The following is a 15,630-nucleotide window of genomic DNA, read 5'->3' on the forward strand; positions in this document are numbered from 1 at the left end:
GCAGGTATAGGCTTGGTCTGTCGTCCTAAATCCAAAGAAGTCACTGGTGTACTCATGATTACAGCCCTGTCTCAATAACAGATAACAGGTGCAGGCCCTTATGAAGAGGGGGGATGGTGGGAGTATAAAATCCAGAATCCCCAGTCAGTGAGTGTAGGCTGTTTAAGCTATTTGTGGCTGAATCTTTGAGAGTGTTGGGAGAGCAATACAGTGAGTGATAAGGAGGTGCTGGAGAGAAATGGGCAGAAGATAGAGGAGGAAGTGGTAGCAACAGAGGAAGGGGTTGTAACGACAGGAGAGGAGATTTTTATCAGGAGAGGGGACGTTAACAACAGTGGTGGCGGTGGTAGATGAAGAGGTGGTAACAACAGGACAGAACATGGTAATAATGGAGAAAGGGTGGCAACTGCAGAAGTGGATTAAGTGGTAGTAAGAGAAGAAGAGCAGGTCAAATTAGTAGTAACAGAGGAGAAGGTGGCAATAACAGCAGAGCGAGTGATAAAGCGGAGGTGGAAACAGAAGAAGGACCAACAGCCAGGAAAGAAAAAGGGAACCCCCTATCCAGAAAGCATAGGAAGACATATGGAGGCTGGGTTGGCCAAAGGAAGGCTAACGAGGACAAGGGAGAAATAATCAGAGTGATGGTAAATGGGCCTTATGGTTTACAGCTTCAGAAAGGGGGATCAGCCAAACCCTGAGTCGAGGCGAGGTTCAAGGGAGACGAGTTGGTAACTCCTGAGTCCTTCTGTTCTATACCAGTTATACTGACTGAGGGACATTTTCGTCTTGTGTAATATGGTCAGACGAAAGGGCTTGGGAAACATCTGTGAAACCCGCTACACCACTTGGAGGTGAGACATTACCACACACAGTGTGAAAGACTCGGTTGTTGGTTTCTTCTTACCCATTTGCTTTCAATGCCCAATTTTGTCAACGCTTGTACCAATAAAATTGTTCATCCTGAGTCCAGTCTGTTGTGAATTCTCCATAGGCCTATTGGCAAGACATACGTGTGTGTAATGAGGCCATGCGATGAGGAAAGAGGTGGTGGAAGTATTAAAAAGGGGAGTATGTGAGGGGGAACCCCGCATTTTGGAAGAATATATTTGTGATGCATTGGTGATTTGCTAGGCACATAGTGTGGAACAGTAAAACTACAAGGACACACGTTTTTGTGGGTGGGTGGATTAGATGTCATCCTTGCATGCATTATTATGGCCACAACAACATTTTTGACCTTTGGTGAAAGGGCTTTGGTGCTAAGGGCTGCTGTCTGTGGCTGCTGGAGACGCTGTTCCACTTCACTCTGCATCTCGTGTGTTTTTCCCCAGCTGGAACCACGAAATCCCAGGAAAATTTCTAAGTCCCCAACTCCTCCTTCTTTACCCATAAACCAATATACTGCATGGACACGCGCTTTTGCGAAAGGGCTTTGGTGCTAAGGGCTGCTGTCTGTGGCTGCTGGAGACGCTGTTCCACTTCACTCTGCATCTCGTGTGTTTTTCCCCAGCTGGAACCACGGTACGGATTCTGAAAGACCTAAGAGCTCTCCATTGTTTGGATTGTAAAAGTTGCGAGGCAACTTTAACTTTCGTTTCCATTGTTTCAGGAAGAAATCCCAGGAAAATTTCTAAGTCCCCAACTCCTCCTTCTTTACCCATAAACCAATATACTGCATGGACATGCGCTTTTGCGCGCGCGCTTTTGCGAAAGGGCTTTGGTGCTAAGGGCTGCTGTCTGTGGCTGTCCGTGGATGGCCGGGGTTGGCCGGGGTTGGAGGGTGTGCCGAAAGAAATTTGTGGTTGTTGGCGCGCATTGTGAAGCACGAAAAGTACTGTTTGCTGTGCGCGCTCGGGTGCGGTGCGGTGCTTCCTGTGATCCAATTTACCTTGAATATCGTTAAATCCCTGGGTAATATGCATATGCACATGATACAGTAAAACCTAAAACGTTGCTTCTTAAGCTGCACTTTTTTTTTTTTTTTTTTTTTTTTCTTGCTAAACTGTGGTTTAATTTTATAGGTGCAACACTATTGTGCTATTCTCCACTGTATTCAATGTTATCCCTTCTTTCTTTCCTATTGTGATTTTCTGATTTAGTTAGTTATTTATTTTTTCTTTTTTCCCCTTTTTTCTGTGCTTCTTACTTTCAGCATGCTTTAATAGTTATTTATTTAATAAGTCATCACAGTCATTTTATTCTGAAGAGAAAAAGAAGAGGGGGAAAGTTATAGGCTGGAATTTAAAGGGAATTTGAGAGGAAGAAGAGAAGAATTAAAAATAAAAAGAAATTACATGCTAATGGCCTCAGGCATTTACACCCTGAAGTCAGGTATGCCGGTTAATCATCCAGCTAATCTGGAAAAAACAAGACTGATATCACAGTCCCCGAAAACTAAAGTAGGAGGATTACAGAGAAAGAAAGCACGATCTATCTCTTTAACCTCTGACATACGGCAATTTTGCATGATTGATCCATCAATTTGTGACTTGAGAGATCAATTTTCAATAGTGCCGCCAAACTCTGTGCCATACGGCATTGCTCAGAATCCACTCAGTGAACCAGACAATTGTCCCCCACGAACCGATTCTATACAAGCACAATCGACAATAGGTCAAATCACAGTGGCAGCTGTAGGGGAGGAATGGCCACGAGGCCCTCCTCACCTACGGCTCCCTCCCCAGGTGAGGACCATGGCTCGGTGGGCGCACCCTCATGCCACCCGGGCCCAGGTGGAGGAGGGTTCACCCGCCGACGACATTGCCCACACGCACCCTGTCTTTGCAGTTACCAAAAATTAAGTTAGGCCTAGACGCCATCTTGCATAGCAAACATGGTGTGAGTTCAGCACACTGTAACGAGGCCCCCACCTTTGGAGGGCCTTTCATGCATCTCTGCCGCCTCAGCAGCCCTGGCAGATCCGCTGCAAGCGCGTTCCCATGAGAAAGTCGGAGATGAGCTAAACCCGAGATGCCAACACGGCAACATTATATTAGTAACAATGTGATATTGCACCCCGTATGACCCGGACCGCAAGGCCGGGGTAACGGGGAAAAAGCTGAAGCATCACTATCTGAAGAAGGTGGAAAATAATTCAAGTATTGGTATTAATGAACTACCTCTGTTTAAAATGTGAATAAACCATAAAAATGTAACGTTATATGATATCCCTCCAGGTCTGGACTAATGCTGCTATAACCACGGAGAAAGATGTTGACTAAACGTGTAACCTCTATTTTGTAAAAGTGTTTTTCAATAGTATGTAGAAACTTGAACTCATATATGTTTTTGAATCACCCAAAGCGGCGAGCATCAATCTCTGTAGGCCATAACCTAGATATCCCTCGTATAACGTCTAATGTACATACAATACGCGCACAATGTAGTGAATATAATGTTAGGTAATGAAAAGGTACTGGAACCGACTGTATTAAAGAAATGTGTAACGAAATTGAAATATATATGTGTGTCTAAATAACGTCAAAATAAGGCAGAACAGTATAGAACTTCTGCATTCACTGATCAGCAACGCACGAGGAAAATACCTCTGTGGATATATGCAAGGCCATTCCCTCTCCCACCCCACCAAGCCTGCCAGATAAAAAAGCTAAGACTCGTGCCGCGCTCCCTCACCTCCCCCAACCAAGCTGGCGTTACTTCAGAGAGTCAGAGGCCCCGGCACCGCAACCAAGGCCACAGCCCGCCACCTGTGTTATTTACAGCACGGTAATAAACCCACGGTTGAACCCACTGATCTACCAGCACCCTCTCATAAATCCCACGAACCCCCCAAGAATCCTGACCCCGCGCAAGGACGACCCCCATCATTGGGACAAGACACAGAGACCCATGTATATAATAACTTCTAACGCAGCCGACAGACATGTATCATTCGGCCCAGGCCCCAGAGCCCCGTCCCGCGACCCAAAATACCGGTCAATAGGACACAGGTAAATCTCACCCCAACCGACAACCACCAGACCTCTCACGAGGTGCATTCCTCATGTGTTGTGTTTATTTTATAAGATAAGCTGTTGAAGCGATTTATTAATGAACTTAAATGTCATTTTCTGAATAACTACAGTGTGCATGGCCTAGGGCAAATGAGACAGGAAAGGTATTCGTCATTGTCACAGGCTGCCCCAGCACATCAACACCGCGCAGATGACCTCAAGCCGGCCTGCCAGGCCCAACCCAACCCACGAGGCTGACCAGTGACGTCGTCACGCCAGGACCAACCCCGCTGCAGCAACACCTATAGTTAGTCGACGCCACCCAATCCCAATTAACTTGTGCCCCCTATAGTGTTTAGGTGTTGATGACGTTTTTTGTATTAGAAATACGCCTGTCTTTGCTATTGTCAGACAGAGCGCTCTCGTAGGTTGCAGAGTTCTTTGCATGCCTTATCCTTGGATAAACTCCCACTTACGCTCACCCGCACTCTGTCTTGGTCTTATTCCCACTACGGGAGAGTCCCTTATTGTCTCTCATTGCGGGGAGGATCGTGCTGAATTGGGGGCGCTTCCTTTCAGTGGTGACCCCGATAGCGTGATATCTCCAAACTATTTTTCCTAACTCCTTCTTAACGACCCCCTTGTGGCACGAGAATCTCCGGTCGAGAAGGGATACGCACGGTGAGCCGTCTCCGGGAGGCCGCCCGCCAACGGCGACCGGCACAATAAGAAGTGCGCACTCAATGAGAAAGGGTACGGGATCCCGATTGGAAAAAAATCCCCTTTGAGTGCCGCTCGCCGGAGCCAGGGGCTGACCGTTGAGTTACCGGTGACGCCGCCTGGACGGACCCAGTTTCGGAGAGTATCGGTTCAAGACGGGCACGTGAGTACCGAGTGCGAGTGATCGTCAAGGGGAGAAGAAGGGGAATTGGGAATAAAAGAACGGGGACAGGTAGAGGAGAAGAATATCGGGGGTCTACTAGAGACGGGTCTTGAAACTTTCTTTATTCTTTCTTTGCATATGGCCATTAGGAGTAAGAAATAAGTGACGTGGTAGAAGTGACGGAAACCTAGCTCCGAAAGGGGGTGGAAGGCGGCGCCGCATAGTGCTATCTAGACTAGTACTGGGAATATATGAAGAAGTGAGAAATAAGTTATTGGTGTCTAGCAAAAGGAGACACCGGGAATATTTTTAGTGATTGTGCTCTCTCTCTCTCTATTTCTTTTTTTCCATTTCCACGGGGTAGGGGGGGAAAATGAGAAGGGTATAAAGTAGTTAGAACATCTTAAAAAGTGGGGACTCAGTAGTGGCACGTACAGACGTGAACACAGTAACCTTAGCAGGGAAACAGGGACAGCTGGCCAGGGAGGAAAGGGAGGAAAAAGACAAAAGTGTGAGTGGAAAGTATTTTGAAGGGTGCGCGCACCGTACGAGTGTTGGAGACGAACGGGTGGCCGCGAGGTGGTGCCAGAGAGTGTGGCCATAACCATTACTTGATCAATTGCAAGTGAGATTACATAAGAGTGCCTGGGAATGGGAAGGAGATGAGATATGGTGAGTGAGAAAAGATTTGCACAGTGAATAACAGTGGGTGATAATTTTGAGAGGTCCGCTCTTGTCTGTGCCATAAAGGTATACATACGCATACCTACACCTAATCAAAAGTAACGAAGGCGAGCGCGGTAGCGCTAGCGATTTAGAGGATGGGGGCTGAAACTCCCTTGTCACACATTTGTAAGAGCTTGCCGGGATATGCTGAACGCATAAATAAATATCATGATCAATGGTTAACAGAATTGAAAGGGGAGGGGTTGCCCCAGATTTGGCCAGAAGGAGGGTCTTTTGACAAAAGCGTTCTTGATATGGTATGTACATGTATTCGCCTCAAGTATAAGGGGAAACAATGGCAGAATAGGAAGGAGATATTAGATCTCTGGAGATTGTTTGAGGAAGTACCCCCACCCAAAGCTCCAACACCAAATATTGATTTACCTTCCACCACAGATAATCCACTGATGATCCCGCGGGAGGAAAAGGAACAGCTAAGTACAGAACAACCGGCGGAGGTGATTAAGTTGTACCCAATATTACCTAAACCAGCCCCTGCAGCAGGATATAGCGACCCGATTTATGTGCCTCCCCCTTCGACCAGCACACCACAAAGACCAACTGCACCCCCACCATACGAAAACACCAGAGAGCGCGCCCAGGGAGGCACACAGAGGGTGGACATAGAGAAGTTAACGAGTGACTTAGAGTCGAGGCTTACAGTGGCAAGAGATGAACTCTCAAGAATAAAAGACATATGTGAACGCACAGCATGCGCCCCCACACAATCTGGACGCACGTCTAGAGCGTCGAGCGAAAGTAGACAAATTGAGGAGGGATGGAAAAAGGGGGAAATACTGTTCAGAATTGAGGAAGAACCGACCAGGATAATAGAAGTGGGGACAGCAGAAGGAAGCATTGGTGACGTCTCGCGAGAGAGAGGGATCAGAGAGGATTTGTTATGTGATGTCAGAGGAGGGGGGGATGAGAGTGATAGATTGAGCATGGCAATAGGAGGAGAAGGCGAGGAGCTAGATGGTGCATGTTCACTGGGGACTATAGAAGATGAATGGATGGGACGACTAAGAAATAGGGTGGGGAAGATGGCGTCATTAGAGTCAGCAGTGACTAAGGAAAAGGAAGTTGCAACGGCAAAAGGGAAATTACAACTCCCATTACTCCACAGGGGGGGCGGGAGACCAAACTATATACCGTGGGCTCAGATGGACAAGGCTAATTTAATGAAATTACTACCACAGCTGTCGGGAGGGGCAAGCAAGTGGATATATGCATTTGAGAAACATACCGCTGGTATACCGCTGGCAGTAGGCGATGTGAAAAGCCTACTAGTGTCCGCAGTAGGGGATCAGGCAGACAGAGTATGGGCTAAAGCGGGTTTTCCAGCTGTAACTTTAGAGTGTGATCGCCATGATGGGGCGTCCTTTAACACCGTGCGAGCAAGGGTGTGGGACGCACTGCGGGAAACCTTCCCAGATACCCCTGATTTGCAGTCAGTAATGCAATGTACCATGAATGACGGGGAGGACGCTATGGATTACATTCTCCGGGTGCAGGAGATGTGGAGAGCGGAAACGGGCACGCCCTGGCACCAATCCACATCTCTATTTTATTTCATCATTAAGAGAGGGCTCCCAAAGGAAGTGCAAAAGGCACTAGATAAAATAGCAGGTGTTGAGGCAAAAGGCTGGCCGGAGATCCAAAGCATAATAGTACACCATTGTAAACGGATCAAAGAAAGAGAGAGGGAAGTAGCACAGAAAAGGTTGGCGGACGAGGCGAAGTTGGTGCAATCAAAATTGGTGAAGGTCGCAGCCGCGGTAGCGGGACTCCCACTCATACGGGAGGGAGAGGAAGGAGAGGAGGGGCAAATAGCAATACAAGGAAGAATAGCAGCGAATTGGGCAGGACAAGGGCAACGACAGTGGACAGAGCAGGAGCAGAACGGAGGTCCAACGTGGCAAGAGTGGGCCCCAAGAGGAGGAAGAGGTGGGTACAGGGGTCGAAGAGGAGGACAAGGGTATGGAGGAATGGGAGGAAATGGGTGGCAGGGTCCCAGAGGTCCACAGGGGAGCTGTTGGAATTGTGGGAGATGGGGGCATTACTCAAGAGAATGCAGGAGCAGACAAAACAACGGTTTCCAAGAGATAGAACAGTATGGACACCCCCATCCAGGAAGCCCCTACGGCCTCCCCATGGGACAATACCAGCAACCAGACAATGTAGTACAAAGGAGTAACGCACAACTACACGGACATCAATACCGAACACAAACCAGCCCACAGAATAATGACAATGTGCACTACACGCCTGGTAATACTTTCGCCACAGGAGCTAATGGGGCACCAGCCCCCGCACCTTACAGTGGAGTGTCAGTAGTTTCGGGGAACATTTTCGATCAAGGGGGGGCAATGAGACACCCCGCATAGGACAGCCCACAGAGAGCACTTGCGTGTCCAGTACTGTCTACGACCCACAATGCATCAGAGGAGCCATTGATAGGAGCGCAGATAGGAGACAAGCAATTCATATTCATGGTGGATTCGGGAGCGGAGAAATCATGCATTAGAGAGGGCCGGTTCCCGTTATCTAATAGAACATTAGAGACGCAGGGGTTCTCTGGGGCTGTAATTGAAGTTCCTTACACAGAGGTATTGGATGTGACAGTGGGGGGTAAAACAGTGAAAGCACCCTTACTGTACTATGAAAACTCTCCCATCAACTTACTGGGGAGAGATCTCTTGAGCAAACTAAACATGACCATATCATTCACAGGGAGCGGCATCGTATGTTCAACGCCAGGCATATGCCCCCTCCGTATATTAGCAGTAATACACGGCCACACAATAATAAAAGAGATCAGAGGGGTACCAAGAAATGAGGAGATGTTTGTTGAAGGCATGAGAACATTGGCTCTCATAGTACCAGAACTAAAAAGGGTGGAGTGGAGGATCCCAGCAGAATTCCTTTTTCGTCCCATAGCAAGCCCTGACACTGCTCTTGGGGCAGTACTATCGTTGGATTTGCATGCAATACATGTATCAGCAAACAGAATATGTGTGATTGGTATTGACATGGAAGGGTGTGAGTGGCGGACAGTATTGTGCACAAATGCAAATATCCTGCTGAGAGAGCTCTCGGACGAGGAGCTATTTTCTGACACTGAGGGAGATGGTGAAGTAGTGATGGAACTGGCAATGCCCTGTGACATTGTAGTTACAGCCAGACAAACTAAGGTTGAACTAATGGCGGTAGTAGGAGCACCGCACACATTTTTTGATGAGGACATGAGTTCAGTACCCACTAACTTATGGACTAATGGCCCCCACGATGTAGGGTTGCTGCATGAAGTTCAGCCTGTGGTGATAAAAGTAAAACAGGGAGCAATACTACCCCGGGTGAAACAATATCCACTGTCGCGAGAAGCAGAAGAAGGGATCAGAGAGACAATCGATGCACTGCTAGCACAGGGTATAATAGTGCCCTCAAACTCCCCATGCAACACATGCATTTACCCAATAAAAAAGGCGAAGGGGGGTTCGTGGAGGATGATACAAGATTTACGCCCACTGAACAATGTGGTAATGAAGGAATTCCCTTTAGTCCCGAACCCGGCGACAATACTGTGCAACATTCCAAAAGTAGCATCACACTTCACAGTAATTGACTTAAAAAATGCATTTTTCTCGATTCCCTTAGCGGAAGAGAGCAGGTACTTGACAGCATTTACATTGGGAGGAAGGAGGTTCGAACACTGCAGACTACCACAAGGATATTGCGAGAGCCCAAGCATATTTAACAGGGTACTACATGAAGATCTGGGGAATTTGTCTGTAGAAAGCACAGTGATTCAGTATGTTGATGATTTATTGGTTTGTGCACAGGCGGAGGAAGAGTGCCGACAGGACTCGATAACACTTTTGACTTTATTGGCCAATAAAGGATACAAGGTGGACAAGGGGAAGTTACAGTACTGTCTGACAGAGGTCCTATACTTGGGTCAGCTGATATCAAAGGATGGCAAGCGAATTATACCAGACAGGGCACAGGCGATTAGAACAATTGGAGAGCCCAAAACAGTAAAAGAGATGCAGAAATTTCTGGGTATGTGTAACTATTGCCGAGCATGGATATTGGACTATGCGGCGTACACAAGGCCCTTGTTACAGGCACTGAAAGAAGCACAACAAGAACACAAACACATAGAATGGACAGAGGAGATGAACACAGCATTTAACTCACTAAAAGAGCTGATATCAAGCGCTCCAGTACTAGCAAATCCAGATTATGGGCGCGAATTCTTCTTATTTTCACACTGCAAAGGAACACTGATGACAGCAGTATTGACGCAGAAAACATCTTTAGGGCACAAACCACTTGCTTACTATAGCGGCACCCTAGACGCAGTAATGCAAGGTCATTTCGCGTGCGAGCAATCCCTAGCTGCAGCCGCGTTCGCAATTGAAAAAAGTGCCACGATAGTGATGGGCTGCCCGGTGACACTGTTTGTGGAACACTCACTTTTTGCAATATTAGAGCGAACAAAGAGCACATTGACAACACAACGCGCCACAGCATATGAGATAATACTGTCCAGCGCTAACATCCATATAGTAAGATGTAAAACAGTGAACCCAGCCACATTCATCACAGAGGCATGCACCGTAGAGGACATGCAAAACCACAACTGCGCCACGTACACAGGTGACGAAAGTAAGGATCCAGTGATTTTTGAAAATGCCCTGACCGAGGGTGAGGTGTATTTTGTGGACGGGTCAGCATCAATAGACATGGAGACAGGAGAAAAGCATGTGGGTATGGCAGTGGTACGATTAGAGGAAGATGAATATGAGATACTAGTACAACACCGCCTCCCATCACACTATTCAGCGCAAGCAGCAGAACTAATAGCGCTAATAGAAGCATTGCATGCCGCCAAGGGGTGCGCAGTGACCATATATACAGACTCAGCATACATGACAACAACAGTTCACGGTGGGTTGGCCCGGTGGGGGCGGAGAGGGTTTCGGCGAGCAGACGGAACGCCAGTCCAGCATGCAGAATTATTGAAAGAACTGATTGAGGCCCTGCAAGACCCCACGGCAGTGGCCATCGTAAAATGTCAAGCTCATACCGCAAATACAGATTTTATATCTTTGGGGAACGCGGCAGCAGACGCCGCTGCCAAAGCAGCTTCATATTTACAAAAAGGTGAAATAGGGGAGTACATGTTGCACCACACAGCAAGCCAAGAGGTCCCCACAGGATATAACATGATGTCCACACAGGAGATAATAGAGCTGCAAGAGGGAGCTAGTGCAGAGGAAAAATTGCTGTGGACTAAGAGAGGATGCAGCAAATCACCAACTGATTTATTGTGGCGACAAGAGAGTTCAGGAAAAGTGGTAATGCCAATTACGCTGCTAGAAATAGCATTTCAACAACTACACTTTCCCGCACACAACACAAAGAAACACATAATGGCAGAAATACAAGAAGATTGGTTTGCACCTTGCCTCCAGGAACACGTCACAAGGTTAGCTCTAGAATGCACGACATGTCAAATTTACAACTCAGGTATGACATTGCGTACACTAAGGGGTACGATACCAAAACCAAGTGGCCCGTTCAGAGAGCTCCACATTGATTATGTAGACATGGGAGAAAGGTGTAACGGGGCTCGATACATGATTGTGGTTGTATGTCCATTTTCGAGGTGGGTGGAGGCAGGCCCATGTGCCCGCCCTGACGCGAAGGGCGCCGCGAAGTTCCTAGTGCGGGAAGTGTTTCCGCGCTGGGGAATTTGCGACGTTATTCGCTCAGATAACGGGACGCATTTTGTTAATGAATTATTTAAAGAAGTGACTACATTATTGGGTATAAAGCACAAATTATGTTCGATTTATCATCCTCAAAGTAATGGCGTCGTGGAAAAGATAAATGGCCTGTTAAAAAGCAGATTATCAAAACTTTGTTTTTCCCTTAAAAAGACTTGGATGTACTGCCTGCCTTTGGCCTTGTTTGAACTACGAAACCAGCCCAGTAAGGATCACCATTTGTCCCCGCACGAGATCGTCACGGGAAGAAGAATGCACACAGCGCATTCGCCTCTCCGTGAACGCTCTGATGCACACAGAAGCGCAGCTATATTGGGGGAGGAGTTCACAGAATACCTGCGAAAACTGACACGGGCAGCGCGCGTAATTGCAAAGCAACTAGCCCCCCCCTCGACAAGAGAGGAGGGGAACGCGACTGAACCAAACAGGCTGCCTGAAAAACCACTACAGCTAATGCCTGGTGACCTTATATATGTTAGAAGTTTCGTGCGGAGGTGGAACGCACCACGCTTCCATGGCCCCTATGAGGTAGTGTTTTGCACGCCTACAGCAGTAAAGGTTAAGGGCCTGCGATATTGGGTGCATTTGACAGATGTACGTAAAGCTTACAGCGCTGCGGAGAGTGAGGTGCAGGATGAGGCACAGGCAACAGCGGACGATGAAGTTGTGCGGAATGAATGATTGGAATTTTGTGTGCTTCATGAAATGAACAGTGAACACAATTAGCGCGCAACAAATGTCCTGGACTAAAACACGTACACATGTATATGTAAATTTTCTTTTTTGTACAATTTTTGAAAGTTTTGCGTGGGGTTCTTTTTTCCCCTCCTGTGCTCTTTAAGATGTTTTTTATTATTGTTGTTTTTAAAATGTCATGTTTTTTTATTATTATTTATATATATATATAGTAAGGTACGAATAATGATGACTGAAAGCTACCTTGTCTGTCAACAAACCCCCTCCCTCACCCAACCCTATATTTTATCACCGAAACGTTACAACGTGGAAATGCTTACATGTTTGTATTTAATGAACTTTTGTGTCTCAAACAGGATTTATCATGGCATCGAATGGGCAGCCTGCAACTAATAGATATGTTAGATTTAGAGAAATGTTAGTGGCTAGATTAACATATTCATTTGAATGTGGTTTATCAATATGTGCTATCGTGTTCTTCATCTCAATGTTTTGTCTGGTATTACACTGGATTATAGCGTTCATCTCTACCGAGATGAACGAGGGGGGAGGGGGGAACAACACCACCCTTGCTCCTGGAACGAAAACAATTCCGACTGTAGGTATCAAAGAAGGTGATTTCTTGATCTGGGATGGATCACACTTTGTGTGGGGATACTATACTACACCACCCACTGCTGTCCTCTCACAATGGAGAACCAAAAATGTAGATAATGACACACTGTCCCAACCTGGAACATACAACAACCACACGATCCCTCCCGCCCCAATTTCAAACAACGATCTCTTGTTTATTAAGGAGGATGGAAAAGTGATTATGATGACAGAACACAAGTCCCTATATGAAGAATTAGAAAAGTGGGGTGGAAGGGAGGAAGGGGGGCCTGGTTCTTCACCTCCTATAACGAGAAGGTACAGAAGAAGGGAGAAAAGTAGGCGGAGAAGAGAGACTGGTGGAAAAGGGTATGATGAGTATTATGGGCTAGGGTTAGACAAAATGGAAGACCCACGACACCCTCACCAAGCAAATAAATGGTATGCAGACATGAGCACAACAGCCAAACAAACAACCAATGAGAGCTGTTATGTCTGCTCACTTATCCCCCATGCATCAGGCACACCTAAAGTATTGTTGCCACGAGAATTGCCCATTGTGGATGCCCAATGTCTCCTTCATCTCACGCTGTGTAGAATAAAGAACACTTTCCAAGCACACGATGTCTCTTTCAGAATGTTACAGAACAACAAAACGTGCTATTCGCAAGCGTCTGGAGTGATCTGCCTTAAAGAACCTTTCTTTGCAATACAAGGGACACTGTTTTCCGAAAACAAATGGAAAGACGAAGAAGTGCTGTGCAAGGCAGAAGCACTGAAGGGTGTCCAACCGGAAAAGCTGCGGTGGATGGAAAGAACGTGCTTGCTAATATGGAAAGAACACATCCCTAAATTAACATGGGTAACAGCGATGGAGAAACCCTTCAAGCTACAAAGTGAAATACAAAACGAACTATGTTTCAAGGGAGAAGGAAAAATGGCAATAGGAACGAACAAGAACTGTAACAAAACTCTCACCATCCCAGATATGAAAAAAGGAACAGCAGCACTAATGGACACCTACTGGGTATGCGGAAACAAGGCGTACCTGCACCTTCCCCAATCATGGAGTGGTAGCTGCTCAATGGCCACTTTGCATTCAACACTAATGGTGATTCCCGAAAGCCATATTGACAGAAGTAACATGATGAACGGAGGCTTGAACCAGAATGCAGCGTCTCCAACTACACAAGCACACCTTTATGTCCTGTCCTCCAGAGGGAAAGGAGAAGAGCTCTCAAGGAACAAGCGAGCCTCGAATTACATATCACAAGCATCATCTGATTTATTGGCACAGATCCCAGACAAGTATCGCCTGTTCAGCTCCGTGGAAACATTCTTTGCTTCGCTAGTATCAAGTGTCCAAGCAAGAGCAAATGCAAAATGGCTCCAGATCACACGGTGGGAACTGATCCAGTTGGCCAATGACACTGAAGAAGGGTTTAACATAATAAAGGTGGAACTACGAGCTCTGCGATTAATGACCATGCAGAACAGGTATGTTCTAGACCTGTTAACAGCAATCGATGGAGGTGTTTGCCGAAAAATAGGAAGTGCGTGCTGCACGTTCGTACCTTCCGAAGACGCAGAAAATGGGTCCCTGTCCCACGTTATTGAAGCAGTACATAACCTGGGCGAGAAGATGAAAATGGAAGGTGGAGCTGAGGATAGCTCGTGGTTCGACAATATCTTCTCTTGGGTTCCCTCATGGCTTGGAGTGACAATGAAGTTCCTGATACCAATAGTGGTGATCATCCTTGTGATGTTCTGCCTGTGCCAGGTGGGCCTCCGATGTTGTGCTAACGCAGTTCCTAACGGTGCAATGATGATGGTGACAATGGGCAACTCCGGTGGTACAATTAAAGCAACACAAGAAGTACATGTGCAGACAGGAGCAGATAACACCCCCAGGTACCAGTTAGTGCCTATGTGCCGTGATAAGTACATAGTAGATAAACTATGGCACACCACTATCAAAGAACCACGAGACGTAGAACTGGAATGGTATGAGGAGGTCTGGGTAGATCTGGAAGAAACTGGCGACTGTATATATTTAACATGTACACCAGACGAGTATGCTAGGAGAGGTGAGAGCTTAAGGGGGGTGTGCAGAGCATGGATGCCTATAAAAGGAACCCCTGCATGGGATGGTGCAGTGTTAGAGGAACAAGAATGTAGAAGATTAGAAGAGCTAAAGAAATTCGTTACTTTAAGTAACGAAAGGGGGGAAATGTAGGGGAGGAATGGCCACGAGGCCCTCCTCACCTACGGCTCCCTCCCCAGGTGAGGACCATGGCTCGGTGGGCGCACCCTCATGCCACCCGGGCCCAGGTGGAGGAGGGTTCACCCGCCGACGACATTGCCCACACGCACCCTGTCTTTGCAGTTACCAAAAATTAAGTTAGGCCTAGACGCCATCTTGCATAGCAAACATGGTGTGAGTTCAGCACACTGTAACGAGGCCCCCACCTTTGGAGGGCCTTTCATGCATCTCTGCCGCCTCAGCAGCCCTGGCAGATCCGCTGCAAGCGCGTTCCCATGAGAAAGTCGGAGATGAGCTAAACCCGAGATGCCAACACGGCAACATTATATTAGTAACAATGTGATATTGCACCCCGTATGACCCGGACCGCAAGGCCGGGGTAACGGGGAAAAAGCTGAAGCATCACTATCTGAAGAAGGTGGAAAATAATTCAAGTATTGGTATTAATGAACTACCTCTGTTTAAAATGTGAATAAACCATAAAAATGTAACGTTATATGATATCCCTCCAGGTCTGGACTAATGCTGCTATAACCACGGAGAAAGATGTTGACTAAACGTGTAACCTCTATTTTGTAAAAGTGTTTTTCAATAGTATGTAGAAACTTGAACTCATATATGTTTTTGAATCACCCAAAGCGGCGAGCATCAATCTCTGTAGGCCATAACCTAGATATCCCTCGTATAACGTCTAATGTACATACAATACGCGCACAATGT

At 46.9% G+C, this 15,630-nt stretch overlaps 1 protein-coding gene across 1 annotated transcript in view; it reads right to left on the bottom strand.

The window, feature by feature from the left end:
* SAXO2 (stabilizer of axonemal microtubules 2) overlaps positions 1–15,630 on the bottom strand; it is a 113,984-nt gene that overhangs the window by 50,997 nt on the left and 47,357 nt on the right. The gene's annotated exons all lie outside the window — the stretch shown is intronic.

Source organism: Ambystoma mexicanum, chromosome 11 (genome assembly GCF_040938575.1).
Source record: "Ambystoma mexicanum isolate Mex_15411 chromosome 11, UKY_AmexF1_1, whole genome shotgun sequence".
NCBI classification, from domain to species: Eukaryota; Metazoa; Chordata; class Amphibia; order Caudata; family Ambystomatidae; genus Ambystoma; species Ambystoma mexicanum.